Raw genomic sequence first — 17,687 nt, 5'->3', positions numbered from 1 at the left:
ACAGTGCTTTGAATGTGCTTGTTGAATTGATCTTTTTTTTAATTTAGGGCAGTGCCCCTTTTGATCTTTTCTACAAAGGTCTATAATGTATTATGCAATAAACCAAGACAACTTATCACGCTTCCCACTCTGACTCTATGCAACATTATTCAACCTAACACTTGAGTTCTGTGTAACCTTGTAGACATATTCTCTGCCTTTGAGAAGTTTATAATTTAGTTGAAGAGATGATTCACACATATGAAACAATTAAGACAATGTGAGATAATTCATCGTCCCCCAATATGTACCTCTAAAACACCATCAAAACATGTAGGTAAGGGCAGCTAAATGGTGAAGTGAGTAGAGCACCGGCCCTGGAGTCAGAAGGACCTGAGTTCAAATCCAACCTCAGACACTTGACACACTTACTAGCTGTGTGACCTTGGGCAAGTCACTTAACCCCAATTGCCCTGCCTTCTCCTCTCCAAAAACAAAAACAAAACATGTGGGTAGCTCTGAATTTTTATAAGCTATGTCAGTAAAGTATGAGTGCTAGCACATTCTAGCAAACTAAGGAACTTTTTTTGTATGGACCTAGCAATGAAATTCTGACCAAGGACCAACCCAGCTAAGTTACGAGCCACACCACCAAAAAAGTGGCCAGCAGGTGATTCTTGGGATACAGAAACTCATGAAATCATAAGACTACCACATCAGTGAATTAAATACTCAAATACTCATGATGATGAAATTAGAGGTCTTTTGAAGTTAGGAATAAGAGATAATGGACCATCAGTATAGATTATGCAAATTATGAGCATTGTAGGAATGCAGAGAAGGGAAAACAGAAATCAATGTGGACTGGAGGAGTCAGCATCAGAGGAGGCTTCATGGTGAGATGTAACCAGTCAAACTTGAAAGTTCAACACTAGAAATAAAGAAAAGAATTGCCAAGATAATACTGTTTATTATTACAGTTATTCAATAACTATAAGAAGTCATTCAAGAACCATACATTCAGCTTCTACTATGTACAATGCACTGTACAGAGTGCAGGAGAAGACACAAAGACATTTAAGATATGGTTTCTGCCCCACAAGGAGCTTACAATCTTAGGGAAGATGAACAAACTTGCTCAAAGAAATAAATCTAGACAATAACCATAATGTGAAAGAGAACAGAGAGCATAAGATAGGTACAAAATACTGTTGGAACTTGATGATCATGTCTAACTGAATGAAGCAAAGGAGGCATCTGGAAGAGTGTACTGAGTCTTGACCAATGGGTAAGAATTCAGAAAGTAAAGATAAGAGAGAGTATTCCGGGCCTGGAGAATAATGTAAGCAAAGATTATAAAAAATGAGAGAGCACTGGATATGCAAAAGGCAAGCCAAGTTTAACCACCCAGAGAAATTGCTAGCCGTTTATACAATCCTTGTCACCAAAAAGGTCCAGGCCTAGCCCTGGAAAGCCCCATGCTTTCAACCCCACTGAGGGGAAATATTGGGAAGCAATAAGCCCTTGTGATTTTCAAAGAATGGTCAGCCTTTTAGCAACCAATTCCACGTATCTCTGCATGACCACACAATCTCCTTAGTCCTGTGGTTGCTATGAATGTGTCCAATTAGAATAGCTCTGAGCCCTACCGGAAAACCTCACCTCCTCCCTGACTATACTATATTTTACTGAATCCCACTCATGACCTTGGTATAATGGGGTTATTTTCCCAAATTATCAGAGAGTCATAGTTGGATAATATATAAAATGCCTTGCCCTTTTTTCATAGAATAAAAGAGACTACATAATTCACAACAGAACATCTATCATTCAGCCCTGTATCTGCAGTTTCTCCAAAACTCAGCTTCCCCTATAAAGTAAACAGGCACACTTTGATCTCAAAAATTTTTGGAAAGATATCTTTCAGTTGTTTAGTCCTCCCATGGTCCTTCCTTCTCTAAGCAGGCAACAGAGATTGGGAAATACAACATTGTTCTCAACTAATGTTCGGCTAATTGCATCCAGAGCAATCAGTCATTGAATGTCGAACCTCAGACTCTGGATCTGAGTCTTAGCTCTTCATCAGGGTAGGGAGTCATGGAATCAGGACATGATGCAGACAGATGCTGCTATGACCAGTGCTTTCCTTTTCAATGTTCTATTGTAGACAAGGATCTCTGATGGTTTCTCATGAAGCTAACTCCTTATCTGTGGAACAAAAAGAATGGACTCAAAAACAGGCCCCAGAAAGTAGAGCCTGCTGCCACCATTCTATCCTCTCATCCATCCTTATGATTTTAAGTTCAAGTTTCTAGTGGCCAAGAAGTGTATAGCTTTCCTCTCTGTCCCCATGACTCTCATCAGCTCTTTGGCTAACAATGGATATAAAGATGCAATTACCAGGTGGGATGTAGTGGCTGAGTGGCCCTGAATAATTCAGTTTGATTGGAATATAGAGCACATTGAAGGGACTAGGGTGACCCAAGACTCTAAAGAAAAGAAGGTTCCAGGAGGGGATAACTTAGAAATCAAAGCTCAAAAAGTGGACTTGATTCTATGCAGAGCAGATTTCAGAAACTTCACAGAATGACATAGTCTCAAGGTGTCTTAGTCCTTTACAGTTATATTGAGGAAAGGGAGTGCATCACAAAAGAGTGAGATGCAAAAAGCAATAGACTTTGCTTAGATTGCATCTATCACACAAAAGAAAGCTTAAGGCCTAAAATGAAATATTCAGCAACAGGGAAGACTCAGGAAGAGGGATTAAGGGCAAATAACACCCCTGGGTCTCAACTGTTAGAATTCGCATAATCAGGTCTCATGTTCTTACCTGCTAGAATGTCTGTCATCATGACCCTGATCAAGATGGTCCCAGCAAGATGGAGGCAAGGGGGTAGGGCTAGTCAATGATTGTCCTACAGAAAGGCCCCTATCACACTTTGCACAACCACCTCTATCGATTCTGTCACTCTCTGTAGTCAAAGTATGAGCTATCCATTTTCCCATGCTCCCCACTCCACAATGTGGCAGATCACTGAAGCCACTAATATCTATGAGTTTTGTAGGGAGGAAGAATTCTTGTTCAAATATATCTGGTTAGTTTCCCATCTCTGATATCATAGGCAGGGCATATGCTAAGCATGGACAAGAGAGTCTCAACTAACTCAAACAGGGAGAAAAAGCATGGGGTATGAAATTTTCCAGGAAAGGTAAAGGAAGAATAGATCCAAAACAGAGGCGGCCTGCTACAAGTGAGCCTGGTATATCTCAGAAGGGTGCATAAGCTCCAGATTTGGGATTTATAGTTGAAGACGTATCTAAAAGCAATCCCTCAAATGGAGAGTAAGGATTGTTTTAAGATATATAAAGGATACAGCTGCAGAAGGCTATTATTAGTGGTAGAACTATACACAGCAGAATATAGTTTTGAATGACTTTGAACATGAGAAGAAGATAGGGGAAATGTTTTCTCATTATGTGTAGAAATTGTTATCATTTTCCTGAAAATCTAGGGTATCCCTTGTGTGAGTATATCCTGTGACTCCCCAGAGAGCTCAGTTAGCTTTATTGGGTCTCCAGGGTATTGAAGGATCCCCTGAACTTGTTTTCTTGAGTTAATCTCTTTTTCAGAGATGAAACCCCACTAAACTGTGACTTTTGGTTAACAAGCAGAATCTCTATACTTCTGTGTTCCTTATAGAGAGTTATAAGCATGCATTAACCCTTTTCTTCTCTATCCAGAGCTGTAGGAGCACTAGGTTCTGAGAAGAAGAGCATTAATATTTATTAAAGGAATGTCTGCAATGTAAAGATTGTCCACATGTTTGGCTATAGCTGCTTGCATGAATTCACCTGAACCGAGGCATTCTGATCTCAGGGCAACTGCTACAACAAAAGTCTCATACCTCTGAGAGTTAATATGATCAAACTTCTGCTTAAGGAAGGTGAATGTGGCAGCCATCCTCCAAGACTGGATTCAAAGGATCAGAGACTAAAATTGGGGAGATCAGTTACAAGACCATTGCAATAGTCTCATGCGTGGTCATGAAATCTTGTGCACAGATGGTAGCAAAAGGAAAAGAAAGGAAAGCAGAGAGTTAAGAGAAATCTCAGAGCCTTATAACTCTTGTCTCAGGGGCTTTTGCATGACATGAAAGGCCCAGGTATATTTTGGGAGATTTCTCATCTCTATGAATCATAGTCTCCCCCACCCTAAAAATTTGAGTTGCTCATGCCAACCACTCATATCACCAAATGTGTAAACACCAACTCCTCAGATAGTAATGGGTTCTTCCTCATTGAAGTCTTCGAGCAAATCTAGATGACCATCCATGAATGGGTTGAAGTGGGGATTCTTTTTCAAGTTTGAATGGGACAGGTTGGCTGCTGAAATCCCTTCTTAGTCTACAACTCTGTGACTGTGATTGTCCTTGCTAGCACAGTTCACAAAACTCAAAAAAGAAAGTTTTATCGACAAGTCCAAGAAGACAAAATGGAATTCATAACATAACATGGGAAACGAAAATCCCTGCTAACAAGCAACTATCTCCTCGTAGACTTGTATTGAATTTGAGTCATTTCTAGTCACACTTTTACGTAGGATCCCCAGGATGGATACATTCGAGGCAAAGAGGTTTTTTTTCTATTTTGTCATTTTATCCCTGGTGCCTTACATAGTGCCTTATGCATAATAAGTATTTAATAAATGCTTATTGAATTGCATTCAGTTTTATTGCATCCAATTGAATTGGTTAGATCTTCACAGTTCTTGGTAGATAGTGTCAGCATTACTCTTCATCACGGTTTCTCCTTAACTTTTATCAGAGAAAACACTTCTCAGTGGTAGACACTACTACACTAACTCCAGAATTTTCCTTCTCTTGGCAAGACAGTCCCTACGTTATAGCAATAGGGAGGGATGAGAACTATAAGACAGAAAAGTAACAAAATAATGCAGTACCTAAGCAGATCTACCCTAGAAGAGCTTCAGGATGTCTTCAGCCCTCTGAAGAACTCCCATTCAGGCCAAAGGATATAACAATAACCATCTGATGTAATCACCGAAGGGTCCTGGACAAATCAGCATGCACTCCTTTCCCAAAGTGCACAGACCCTATAATGTGTCCATATAAATAAATAAATAGGTAGATAGATAGATAGATAGATAAAGGAATAAATAAATGAATGAATGAATAGATGAATAAATAAATGAATAGAGAGATAGATAGATAGATAGATAGATAGATAGATAGATAGATAGATAAATGAATGAATGAATATAGTATCCTTAAACCCCTAGCCTCCTGTCTGGGTGTGGGACCAAGCAGAGATCTGTAGCTATGAAGATAAAAGCCAGACAAACTGTCAGAACATCCAAGTGCTTCTGCTGAGCTGATCAGGATCCTAGAAGCTGCCTTCCCCTTCTGCCTCTGACCTCTCAACTCTTGGTTGTGATCCACATGTCTTTACCTCATGTCCTGTCTGCTTTGAACTTTATCCATTCTCGCCCATTTGACTAGTCTTTTGCCTATTCCTCTGCCATAACTTAAATTCTGTTGATCCAGACTATATAGCTACTCCCCCTCCAGCAAATGAAGCAAGCCCTCAAATCCTACATTCACACATTGTATCCTGATTATCACATAACCCTGTCCATTCTTATCCATCTGATTGCACCCCTTGACTGCTACTTTGGCTTGGATAATGAAAACACGTTATATATAATCACTCTCTACCTAATCCACAGAACTCAGAGTTATTACTGATGGTTTTCAAAAACTCATGCAGAAGAAGAAATCAAACAGAAGACCAGAGATAGACAGCTGCCCCAAATTTCAAGGACAGTTTCTAGAAAATTTAGACTGGCAAGTATTACCTTGATCTGTGGCAAAACTGCAGAGGAAATTATTAAACAGATGCTTTCTGAGAATTGGGGGAGTGGGAGGGGGGCATGCAACAATGCGGTGATGACAAAAAGCCAAAATGGGCTGAACAGCGTGGATTAGTACAAAGAACATGGGACTTGCAATCTAGACACCTGAGTTCTTACTCCAACTATATTAGTAAATAGCTGTGATCTTGGTTGGACAAGTCATTTAAGATCTCTGGAGCTCAGCTTCTTTATAATCTAAAATGAAGTAGTCAAATTGAATCCTAAAGTCTCTTCCTTGTATTGTATATTCTATAACTCAAGGGCATGTTAAATTAATATTCTTTTTTTTAATATGGTTATAAGATCAGAGAAATAACAGACCTAAAATGATGTCATCTGAGCAAAGCATTTTACACAATCTCTCATGATATATGTATAGATAAAATGAAGAAATATGAACTGAATAAAAGCACAGTTAACTGTATACCTGACTAATTAAGCTGCACAAAGACTTGATTAGTGGACTAGATACAGTTTCTGATGGAATGTATCCATGGAGCTCTGTTATTTGCTCAGTCCAGTTCAAATTTCTTATAATTTCAACAAAGACATAGATATGCTAAAATTTAGGGGACATAAAATTAAAAGAACTAGTTAGTAAGATAGTTGCAAAATTAGGATTCAAAATTACCTTAGGTTGGAATAATGAACCAAGAACAAGATAAAATTTAACCACAGCAAGAGGCAATTCTTGTTAGGCTCAAAAAATCAAATGCATCAGAACAAGATGAAAGAAACTGGCCTAGAGAGTAATTTAAAAAAAATCTGGCAGCTGAGTCAACAGTGATATGACTTAAAAGACAGGAAAGTGTTACAACTTTAGGCTGCCGTAATAGATGTAATGTGTTCCAGTCATGGGAAGTAATTGTCCCACAGTATTTTATACTAATCGAACCACATTTTGGAATATTAGGCTTAGTTTGGGGCACATTTAAAAGGATCATTGACAACTGAACAACATCCCAGAGAGGGTAACCAGCATGGTTAGTATTCTAGAAACTATGTCAAATGAAAAGTAGTAGACACACCTGGGAATGCTTAGCCGAAGGAAATAATGGTGAAGAGAGAAAAAATTCCTCAAATATTTGAAAGTCTGTTACTTAGAGGGAGCAGGAGTTATGTTATTTTAAAAGAAAGAGCTAGAACCAATGAGTAGAAGATACAGGAAAGCTAATCTTGGCTGAGTGTAAGAAAAATGTGTTTCTTGAAGCAATGAGCTCTCCATTTGAGGTAGTTAAGAAGAAACTGGATGGAATGTCATAAAGAGAATTCCTAAATTGGGGGGTGGGGTAGAGTTAACCTCTTCAGCTCCTTTTCTATTCTGAGATGCCAAGATTCTGTGAGAAGCTCTGCTTGGGCAGGGGGAGGGAAGGGTTCAGGCATAGAAGTAGAAAGGGAGGGCTGGAGAGATGAGATGTGCCCTGGTTATAGATGTATTACAAGTATTATAAGGATCAGCAAAAACTCATTATGTGCCCTCAATCAGGGGAGTAGCATGATAAATGTGACAGCTAGGCAGCCTTGTGGATAAAGCACTGGACTCGGAGACAAAAGACTTAAGTCCAGACCCTAATGCAGATGCTCACTTTGAGACACTGGACAAGTCAGTTGACCTCTCTTATTTAGCACCTAACTCACAGGATGGTCCTGAGACTCCAGGTCCAGAGCTCTATCCACTGAACCACCTAGCTGCCCCACAGACCAGTGGTAGGTAGGATAGGGTGGAGAAGAGAAAGCACGAGGAAAGAGAAGTCATAAACCAAAAATGAAGTCCAAACAGGTATCAGAGAGCTTATAAGGCAAAGGGCATGAATAGGATGCTGAAGCTGAGCAAACAGGTTGGAGCAGCTGGGTACTCTTCACGAAATGCAATTTGTTCTGCTCAGTGATGGGCATCTGGGGGCAGCTTTTACATACAGAAGGATTCAGTGGGCCCTGCCTGGGGACATGATAAAGCAGCTGACCCAAATCCTTGGGCCAGGCAACTTTGATTGCCAGCCTAAAATAATTATGATGAATTTTCTGCAGTGCAAAGTGCCACTTGCCGGCAAAAACTTGAATTCTCCTGGACAAGCATTTCTATTTCCTTACAAACTACCACACGAGAAGTAAAGTGGTTAAATCTGGACAGTAGAGGCAGTTGCTATGATCGTGCTCCTGTTATACCAGCAAGAACGCAAGAAGTAACTGTATGCCTTAGACTTCAAATCAGAAGACTTGAGGTCAAATATTGATTCTGCCCCCATTCTAGCAGAGGTACCTTGGACAAGTCACCTCCCTACTCTAAACCTCAATGTTCTCTTCTTTAAACTAGTAGCAATGATACTTGCGCTACTCATTGTTACAAGCCTATCAAAGAACTGTATTTTGCAAATTTTTAAGCACTACATAAACATGATTTTTAAGTATTATTCTTTCCCTTGGAGAACATGATAATCCCTGTCCTCAAGAGCCTCACAATCTAATAGTCAACCAAAATCAGCCAGGCCAGGATTAACAGCTAGGCCACTGGTGGTCAGGAGTAACCATTCATTTCAGACAGGAAGGAGCCAGTCATGGATAGCAAGAAGGGTAGACAAGCAGTGGTCTAGATATGAGGCTGCAAGAGGCAAACTGCAGAGTAAGAGAAAGGGAAGTAAATATGCCAACAGAGACTGCAGAAGTCAGGGAGTTCAGACCCAGCTGAATACTCAGGCGTTGGCAAGCAAGAACAGAAGCCGGGTTGCAAAGGAAGCCAATAGAGATGACTCTGGAAAAACCAAGAAAGTCAAACCAAGCCTGAAGGAGAGCTGCTTATAGAATGACCACTTATAGTACTCAGGGCATGCTCTAGTAACTCGCTTTTATGGTGAGTTGGAGCCTGCCTTTTCTTCCACAAATGGGCTAAAGTATCAAGAATTTTTTAGTAACTAGGTGGTGAAGTGGATATTGCTGGGCCTGGAGTCAAGGAGACTCATCTTCCTGAGTTCAGATCTGGCCTCAGACACTTACTAGCTGTGTGACCCTGGGCAAGTCACTTAACGCTATCTACTTCAGTTTCCTCATCTACAAAATGAGCTGGGGAAGGAAATGACAAACCACTCCAGTATCTTTGCCAAGAAAATTCCAAATGGGGTCACAGAGAGTCAGACGTGACAATCAAGAGCTTATAATACTCAGGACAGATTTGGGCAACAGCTTGCTTTTTTGGTAGGTTAAGCTCAATGGTCTCTGAGGTCTCTTCTGGTTCTAACACTATATGACTACATGCTTCTGTTATGGTGTCTTAAGGAGCACAGTAGGTAACCAGGAGCTACAACCAATAGAGATTTATCAAGAGCCTATTATAATTAAGGCACTGAACTGCATAGAAAGAGCCCTAGTAGCAGGTAGCCCATCATTAGATCAAAAGTTCAGAGTTTTAATGCTGGAAGGGACCTTAGAGGTCATCTGGTCCAAACGCCTCATTTTACAGATGATTTTACAGGTGGTTATATAGCCAGTAAATGTCAGGGACTGGCCTTAAACCCAGGTCTGGCTACCTCCAAGTCTGCTACTCTATCTGCTACCCAAAGCTATCCAATCCAATGCTGCTCAATTATGGCACTGTTCATGTAGCCTAAACATCATCAATTTTTTCATCTGAGAGGCAACCTTATCCCTCATGTTGATGATGGTACATTCTGGCAAGTCACAAAATTTCAAAGTCTTCTGCTCTATTCTTAGCAAGTCATGATGACATGTGTCTAAGCTTCTGAACCTCACCCTGCCAAAGAAGAATGCAGTGAGGATCTGGGCACTAACATCTTTCCGCCACAGTCTTCTCTTCCTACGTTGCTACTTCTCTCTCTAACCAGACACATGGCCTGGATGAGGAGGCTAGGGCTGCTAATCAAGGGAGCAAATTGTTTTCTTTATTATGTCCCCAGGAGGGAAAAAAATCACCACTTCCTGATGCATTATTTATCAGGAACACATTAACTGTGGATGACATCACAGGCATTCAAAGGCAATTTGGGGAAAGTATTGTTAAAGCAATTGATTCATGAATTCCTAGACAAGGGAAACTAAATACGCTGGCAGGCTGAGATGTAACATGTTGACTTTTTAAAATGTATTTGTGCATAATTGATCGAAAGCTAAGCTATATGGCCTGTGAAAAACAAGATTATTCAAGGAAATCATATATGGTCCTAAATGATCCATGGAGGAGCTACAGGGGATGACTTAGACACAATTATCCCCTTCTTGGGGAAAGATAGGCTCAGACTTTGACCATCCTAAGAGATCCCTGGGCAGGAACAGTTTGCTGAGTCCTTCCAACTAGGGAACAACCCCCTCACCATGCCACATAGCCACTTCCAATGGCAAGAATGTTTCCTAAGAGTAATAACTGTTGGATTTTCCATTTGGAAAGGACTTCAGAGGTCACCTACTCCAGGTATTCTTAATGGTTTTTTGTGTCATGGACTCCTTTGGCAGTCTGATGAAGCCTATGGATCCCTTCTCAGAATGATGTTTTTTAAATGTATAAAATATATAGTATTACAAATTAAATCAATTATACTAAAATGAAATTATAAAAATATTTTTAAAACCAGTTCATATCCCCTGATTCTAGCCCAACCTCCTCAATTTATAGATGAGCATACAAAGAGGCATAGGGTAAAAGTTGCACAGAAAGGCAAACTGAAATTTGAGTAAGGAAAAAAGTCCTACCAATTAGAACTATGCAAAATTAGCATGAGTTGCTATTGGCCAGGAGCAGGGAGAATGGGGTAGTGGGTTCCTCTTCCCTACAGGCCTTCTAGCAAAGGTTAGTTGGTCACTTACTAAAAATGTAGAAGATTCCCATTCCTCCGAAGATTCTTCCACCTCTGAGACCCTAATTCTGTGATCAAATCCAGTCCTCTATCCACCACACTCCAAGTTCCCTCTGGAAACCTTGGCCAGTTTGCTTGGGTCTCAGATGAATGCTAAATGCCTAGAATGGCTCAGCAGTCCATTAGACAACTTATAAAGAAAATGCTTTTGGCACAAACAGATGCTCACACACTTCTGAAGTGATAACTGCTCTCTTGTTGCTGATCTCCAGTGCATTTCAAGCCTCAGGCTAATTGAAGAAAGTCACTGACATAAACCCACCGTGCATGCTAGCTTCTGCCCATTTTTCCTGTTTCTGAAGTACCCCTGATATTTCTGGTTTTATCCGAGCTAGCAAAGTGTCCCAGCTTAGGAGCCAAATGTCTTGGTTGGAATAAACCATGTTCTCAATAATATCCCACCCATTCTCCCAGAGTAGGGTATTTGAGGTATGTAAATGAGGGACCAGGGGCTCAGGCCACTGATTCCATCTCCCTCAACCTGAAAATAAATACAAGTTAACCCTCAAGAAGGTAAAGTTATAGAATGTTAGAACTAGATGGGGCCTATGAAATTGTCTAGTCTGCCACCTTCATTATATATGTAAAGAAACCGATCCCTAGAAAGAAAGAAGAACTTGCCCAGGATCAGACAGCTAGTTATAAGCAGGAGCTAACTAGTTATTAGCAGAGCTATAAATCAGATTACCTTTTACTAGTCATCATGATATTTCACCTCAAACAAATTGTTCTGTAGGAAGTCAAAATCTTTTTGTTCTCCAGCTTCCTTTAAAGCAAATTTGTGCTACTCTTCAGAAAAACAACAGTAGGCAATTTATCCTTGTTTTAGCCAATACCTGTGTTCCTGAAAATATCCATAAATCCAGAATTTGTGTAAGGTGTAGTACATTATTAAAGCAGTGGGTTCCCATTAAAGGGGTTCAATCTTTATTGAAGGTTGGAAGGCTTATTAATAAAACACAAAGATTTGTGCTCCTACCCAGCATTTCCCTAGAGGACATCAGGATTTGGCACAGGTTTCCACAACAAGAGGGAAATAGCCTTTACCTCTCCTGCAAGCACTCAGGCTAACACAACATTGAATGTAGAACAGGCTTTACTTGATTCAACAAAATTGCAAATAACTCACACCCAAGTACAAAAACAGTCAAGATACCTCTGCCTCCCTCCCTTTGTAGAACAATAAAAACCTTCAGGCTAACACTATGCTAGGTATCTCTACTTCCCCACAAAGAAGGATCCCTGAAGATTGCTGTTAGTCTAAAGCAACTCTTCCTTCTCATGAGCCTATTTTCTTCACAGACTTAAGTGGTCTTCTATACTTACAGAGCTACCCTGAGTTGCACACTTACCCCAAAAGGGAAAGAAATTACAGTTGGTCCTTCCCCCCCAAATCTTCACAGCCTTTATGATTCATATTTCCCAGAAAGAAGAAGGTCTAGATTTTCCCTTTCTTGTTGTCCCTGAGCCTTATAGATCCTTAGCTGCAGTTCCTGGAGCCTCCACTTTGATCTAGAAACTACAGTACTTGGTTAAAGATTCAAGATTTCCTCCATCATGATACTTATCTATTTGGTGCTGGTTTCTCCTCTCCCAAAGGGGCCTCTTAGTTTCCTGGCTCCCACCTCCAGGGAGCCTAATTCATATTTCTGTGTGTCTTCCCTCTCCACTTGGTCTGACCTCTGTCTCCAGATTTCTAGCCCCTAGAGTGCATTTTGGTCCCTCTTCCCCACTTGTTTTTCAATTTAAAATCAGATTTTATTCATGGTAGTAGATTGATGTTTCCAAAACAAGGTATAAAGACACATTACCTTATTCCAGAGTAAGCGTAATTTTATTTTTCTGAAGTGGTGCTATTCGGTATCAGATTGCTTGCTGCCTTGGGGAGGGAGGGAGAAAAATTTGGAACTCAAAATTTTACAAAAACAAATGTTGAAAATTATCTTCACATGTATTTGGAAAAAAATCAAATACTATTAAGGAAAAAAAGAAATTATTTGCAAGTACAGGCATACCTTGGCGATATTGTGAGTTTGGTTCCAGACAACCACAATAAAGAGAATATTGCAAAAAAATAAAGTCATGTTGTTGAGTTGTTTCAGTCTTATCCAATTCTCTGTGACCTCCTTTGGGGGTTTGCTTGGTAATGATACTGTGGAAGCTTGCCATTTCATTCTCCAGCTCATTTTCCAGATGATGAAATGAGGCAAACAGGGTTAATTGACTTACCCAGGATCACACAGCTAGTACGTGTCTGAGTCCAGATTTGAACTCAGGATGATGTGGCATCCCGATTCCAAACCCAGTGTTCTATCCATTGTGCCACCTAGTTGCCTTCATTGAAAGTAAATGTGCCCATATAACAATAGGTGCTCATGAAAACCTGTTGAATTGAATCAAAATAACTGGAACAACAAACCCTTGTTGCATCCTTTGCGTAGTAAACTTAAACTTGGCAAATTGCCTCAATTTATTCAGGTTTCTTGCTTTTTGTCTGCCAGTTGTAACTGTGGTAGAGACGTGTGTATTGGGGGAGGGGGAGAGAAGATAGGAGGGGGTGGTGGTATAGGTAAGCAACTGGATTTTTTAACCACTAACTTTCTAGTTAACCATAAAACTCATGTAAGAGCTTTATTTTATAATGCACCAATAAACATTTCCCTTCTTGTCTTCATAAAGCCCCCACTCCACCCCTACTTCTTCTAAGCTCCTTATGAAAGGGTTACTGACACTTCTGGCTAACTGGGATGAGAGTACAGCAAGGACTGGGAGAATGGAGGTCCGTTTGGGCCTTGCTAACTGAAGGATGAGGTTTAAGTTTTAGAAACCCAGGAATTTGCCCAGAGAATCTCTGAGATCTCAGAGAAATTTAGAATTGGCCCCATGTGGATAGGAATTTGCTACCTTTGCTTTCCTTAAGCAAACATAAGCATATCTTCAGCCTCTGCCCACAGTCTTAGCTATTTTTTTCCAAATCAACTCAGCCCTCCCAACATCTAGGAAATTGAAATTCAACAGAATTAAGGATGCAAGACACAACTCAGTCAAAATGGATAATCCTGTTGTTATCTAGATTGCTTCCCATATTCCTTTTTTTTTCAAAATTGTAAACCCTCTGGTTAATTTTTTGCTTTAATGCTTAGATACTGGTATATGACATAAAATCTAGATAAAATCTTACATTACTAGGCCCTAGTAATGTTAGGGCCTAGTTGATGGCAAAGAGAGGAAAAATCAAGTTAAGTAAGTCAGCCTTGCAGTACATTTTCCTGCCCAGGGTAACCATATCTACTTTGCTGATGTTCTTGTTGATGTTTTCTTTTAATTCAACCACATTTTATTTTCAGCTCCAAATTATCTCACTCCCATCTCCCTCTTCCCCACCCATTGAAAAGGCATGAAAAAAAATTGCTACAAAGATTTATAGTCAAATTAAACATAAGGAAAGAATTAAATAAGGAAAGGAAGAAAGAAGAAAGGGAAGGAGGAAGGGAGAGAGGGAGAAAGGAAGGTAAGAGGAAAGGGAGGAAGGGAAGGAAGGAAGGAAGGAAGGAAGCAAGGAAGGAAGGGAGGGAGGAAAAAAGAAGTGCCAGTCTACATTCTGAGCCCATCAGCAAGCAGTCCATCAGCTCTCTTTCTGACAGTAAGTAGTCTATTTCATCACCTAATCAGTACTAGATGTCTTCAAGGGAGTCAAAATGACCACTGCAGGGGTGGGGCTGGGGGTAGGATGTTGTAGATCATATTCATGATCTGGGTAGGCACTGAACTAGACCATTGCTAAGGTTCCTTCCAATTCTAAAACTGAACAATTGGACACTTGTTTGAGAAGAACCAGACTACGCTCCGCTTTCATGTTCCAGTGGTTGGAGAAAAACTCTCTGGTTCCAACCAAGTGAATCCTACCCAACAACCAAAAATTTACCATGCTCTTAAATAACACAGAAATAAATTTTGAATGACAGTTTTATAAAGTATTTAGTCAAGTTAACTGATTACATTAATATTTGAAAGAGTAAAGAAATATTTCTATTCTGAGTTCGGAAATTCAGTAGATGGGGCAGATGGAGCACCAGTGCTTTACAAGAGCACAATAGAGAACACTAGACTCTCCCATTTTTCCTCAAGGAACATTAGGCACTTGGGAAGACACCTTAATTCTTCTGGATCACTGTCCAATTCAGGCCAGCATATCCAACTTAAATGATTCTGAAGGAAGGTAGTGGCTTTACTTCCAAATCTAAACAAGCTCTCAGGTTGTCTGTGATTATTAATTACTTCTTCAATTACAGAGAAGTCTGGGTTGTTTTCCTGACCCTTATAATTGGTAGAGTTGGCAGTGGTGGAGCTTTTCACAGTTACTGTTGCTAACCATATTTGCCTTCATCTTATTCCCCTGCCCATTTATTCTATTCTCTCTCTCTTTTCACCCTGTCCCTCCTCAGAAGTGTTTTGTTTCTGACTATCCCCTCCCCCAAACTGCCCTCCCTTCTATCAATTGCCCCCCTTCTCTTATCCCCTTCTCCTCCTTCTTTCCTGTAAGGTATGGTAAAGTTCTATATTCAATTGAGTGTGTATGTTATTCCTTCTTTGAGCCAATTCTGATGAGAGTAAGATTCACTGACACCCCTGAACCTCCCCTCTCTTCTCCTCCACTGTAAAAGCTTTTCCTTCCTCTTTTATGTAAGATAATTTACCCCATTCTACCTCTCCTTTTCCCTTTCTCCCAATACATTCCTCTCTCATCTCTTAATTTTATTTTTTTAGATATCATCCCCTTCATATTCAACTCACACCCATGCCCTCTGTCTACATGTACTCCTTCTAACTGCCCTAATAATGAGAAAGTTCTTATGAACTTTCCCATGTAGGAATGTAAACAGTTTAACCTTATTAAGTCCCTTATGATTTCCCTTTCCTGTTTACCTTTTTATGCTTCTCTTAAGTCTTGTACTTGAAAGTCAAATTTTCTATTCACTTCTGGTCTTTTCATCAAGAAGGTTTGAAAGTCCTCTATTTCACTGAATATCCATTTTTCCCCTGAAGGATTATACTCATTATTGCTGAGTAGGTGTTCTTGGTTGCATCCTAGCAGCACCTTTGCCCTCTGGAATATCATATTCGAAGCTCTCTGATCCTTTATTGTAGAAGTTAATAAATCTTGTGTTAGCCTGACTTGAACTCCACAATACTTGAATTGTTTATTTCTGGCTGCCTGCAATATTTTCTCCTTGACCTGATAATTCTGGAATTTGGCTATAATATTCCTGGAAGTTTTCATTTTGGGATCTCTGTCAGAAGATGAATGGTGGATTCCTTCGATTTCTATTTTACCCTCTGGTTCTAAAATATCTGGGTGGTTTTCCTTGATAATTTCTTAAAAGATGATGTCTAGGCTCTTTTTTATCATGACTTTCAAGTAGTCCAATAATTTTTAAATTATTTCTCCTGGATGTATTTTCCAAGTCAGTTTTTCCCATGAAATATTTCACATTGTCTTGCATTTTTTTCAGTCTTTTGGTTTTGTTTTATTGTTTCTTGATTTCTCATAAAGTCATTAGCTTCCATTTGCTCCATTTGAATTTTTAAGGAATTATTTTCTTTAGTGAGTTCTTGTACCTCCTTTTCCATTTGGCCAATTCTGCTTTTCAAGGCATTCTTCCCCTCATTGGCTTTTTGTACCTCTTTTACCACTTGGCCAAGTCTGTTTTTAAGGTGCATTTTCTTCAATATTTTTTGTGTGTATCTCCTTTACCAAGCTGTTGACTCATTTTTCATTATTTTATTGCATCATTCTCATATCTCTTGCCAATTTCTCCTCTACCTCTCTTACTTTGATTTTCAAAATCCTTTTGAGCTCTTCCATGGCCTGAGACCAATTCATATTTTTCTTGGAGGCTTTGGATGTAGGAGCTTTGACTTTGTTACCTTCTTCTGAGTGTGTGTTTTGGTCTTTTCTGTCGCCATAGTAACTTTCTATGGTCAGATTTTTGAGGGGTTGTTTGCTCATTTTTCCAGCCTATTTCTTGACATTTAACTCTTTATTAAAGTAAGGATCTGATTCCATGGTGGAGGACGCACTGTCCCAAACTTCAGGGGTTTTGTGCATCTGTTTTCAGAGATATTTCTAGGAACTTGTAAATTTTCAGTTCTTCCAAGGTGGTATGATCTAAGGAGAGGTGTTCACTCCTCTCCTGGTCTGTGCTCTGATCTGTGAGTGAACAAGTCTTTCCTGCTCTGGAGCTTTGATGAGAAGCCCTGATCCACTATAGTTGCAAGCTCTGGTGTGCTAGTGCTCCTCCTTGCCCTCGGACTGCCACTTGTGACTGCTACCCAAATCCAAGCATGGGCAAAGCAACAGAGTCCTGCCTCAGAGCCAACAAAGAGACCCCTGTAATCTCCTTCTGAACAGTTTTCGACCCCCTTACCATCTGTTGGCTGAGAGCTCCAGAAGCAGCTGATGCTGCTGCTGATTCAGTAGCTCCCAAGGCCTGCTCCTGGTTTGCTGGGGCTGTGCTAGTATGGCTTGGGGTGGATTGTGCTCCCCTCTCATCAAGATGTAACAGACCTTTCCTGCCAACCTTCTAAGTTATCTTTGGTTAGAAAATTATTTCATCCCATCCTGTTATTGGTTCTGTTGCTCTAGGAATTGTTTTATGAAATTATTTAAAGTTGTTCAGAGGAGGTCAGGCAGACACTGCCTTTTCTCTGCCTTCTTGGCTCCACTCCCCTCCTCCACTTTTTAAAGGCCAGCTCCAAAGGTGTAGCGTAGGTATATAAACCAGCTGCATCAATGCGATCAAGGACAAGGTAAGTTCACACTTTGTCAAGGACGCAGTAGAAAGAAGTAAGAGATTGTCAGTCCTCAGACATGCCTGGGTACATTCGCTATTATTTGTAAATCAAATTCCATT

This window comes from Trichosurus vulpecula, chromosome 2 (genome assembly GCF_011100635.1).
Source record: "Trichosurus vulpecula isolate mTriVul1 chromosome 2, mTriVul1.pri, whole genome shotgun sequence".
Lineage (NCBI taxonomy): Eukaryota > Metazoa > Chordata > Mammalia > Diprotodontia > Phalangeridae > Trichosurus > Trichosurus vulpecula.
Note: the sequence above shows the minus strand (reverse complement) of the source record.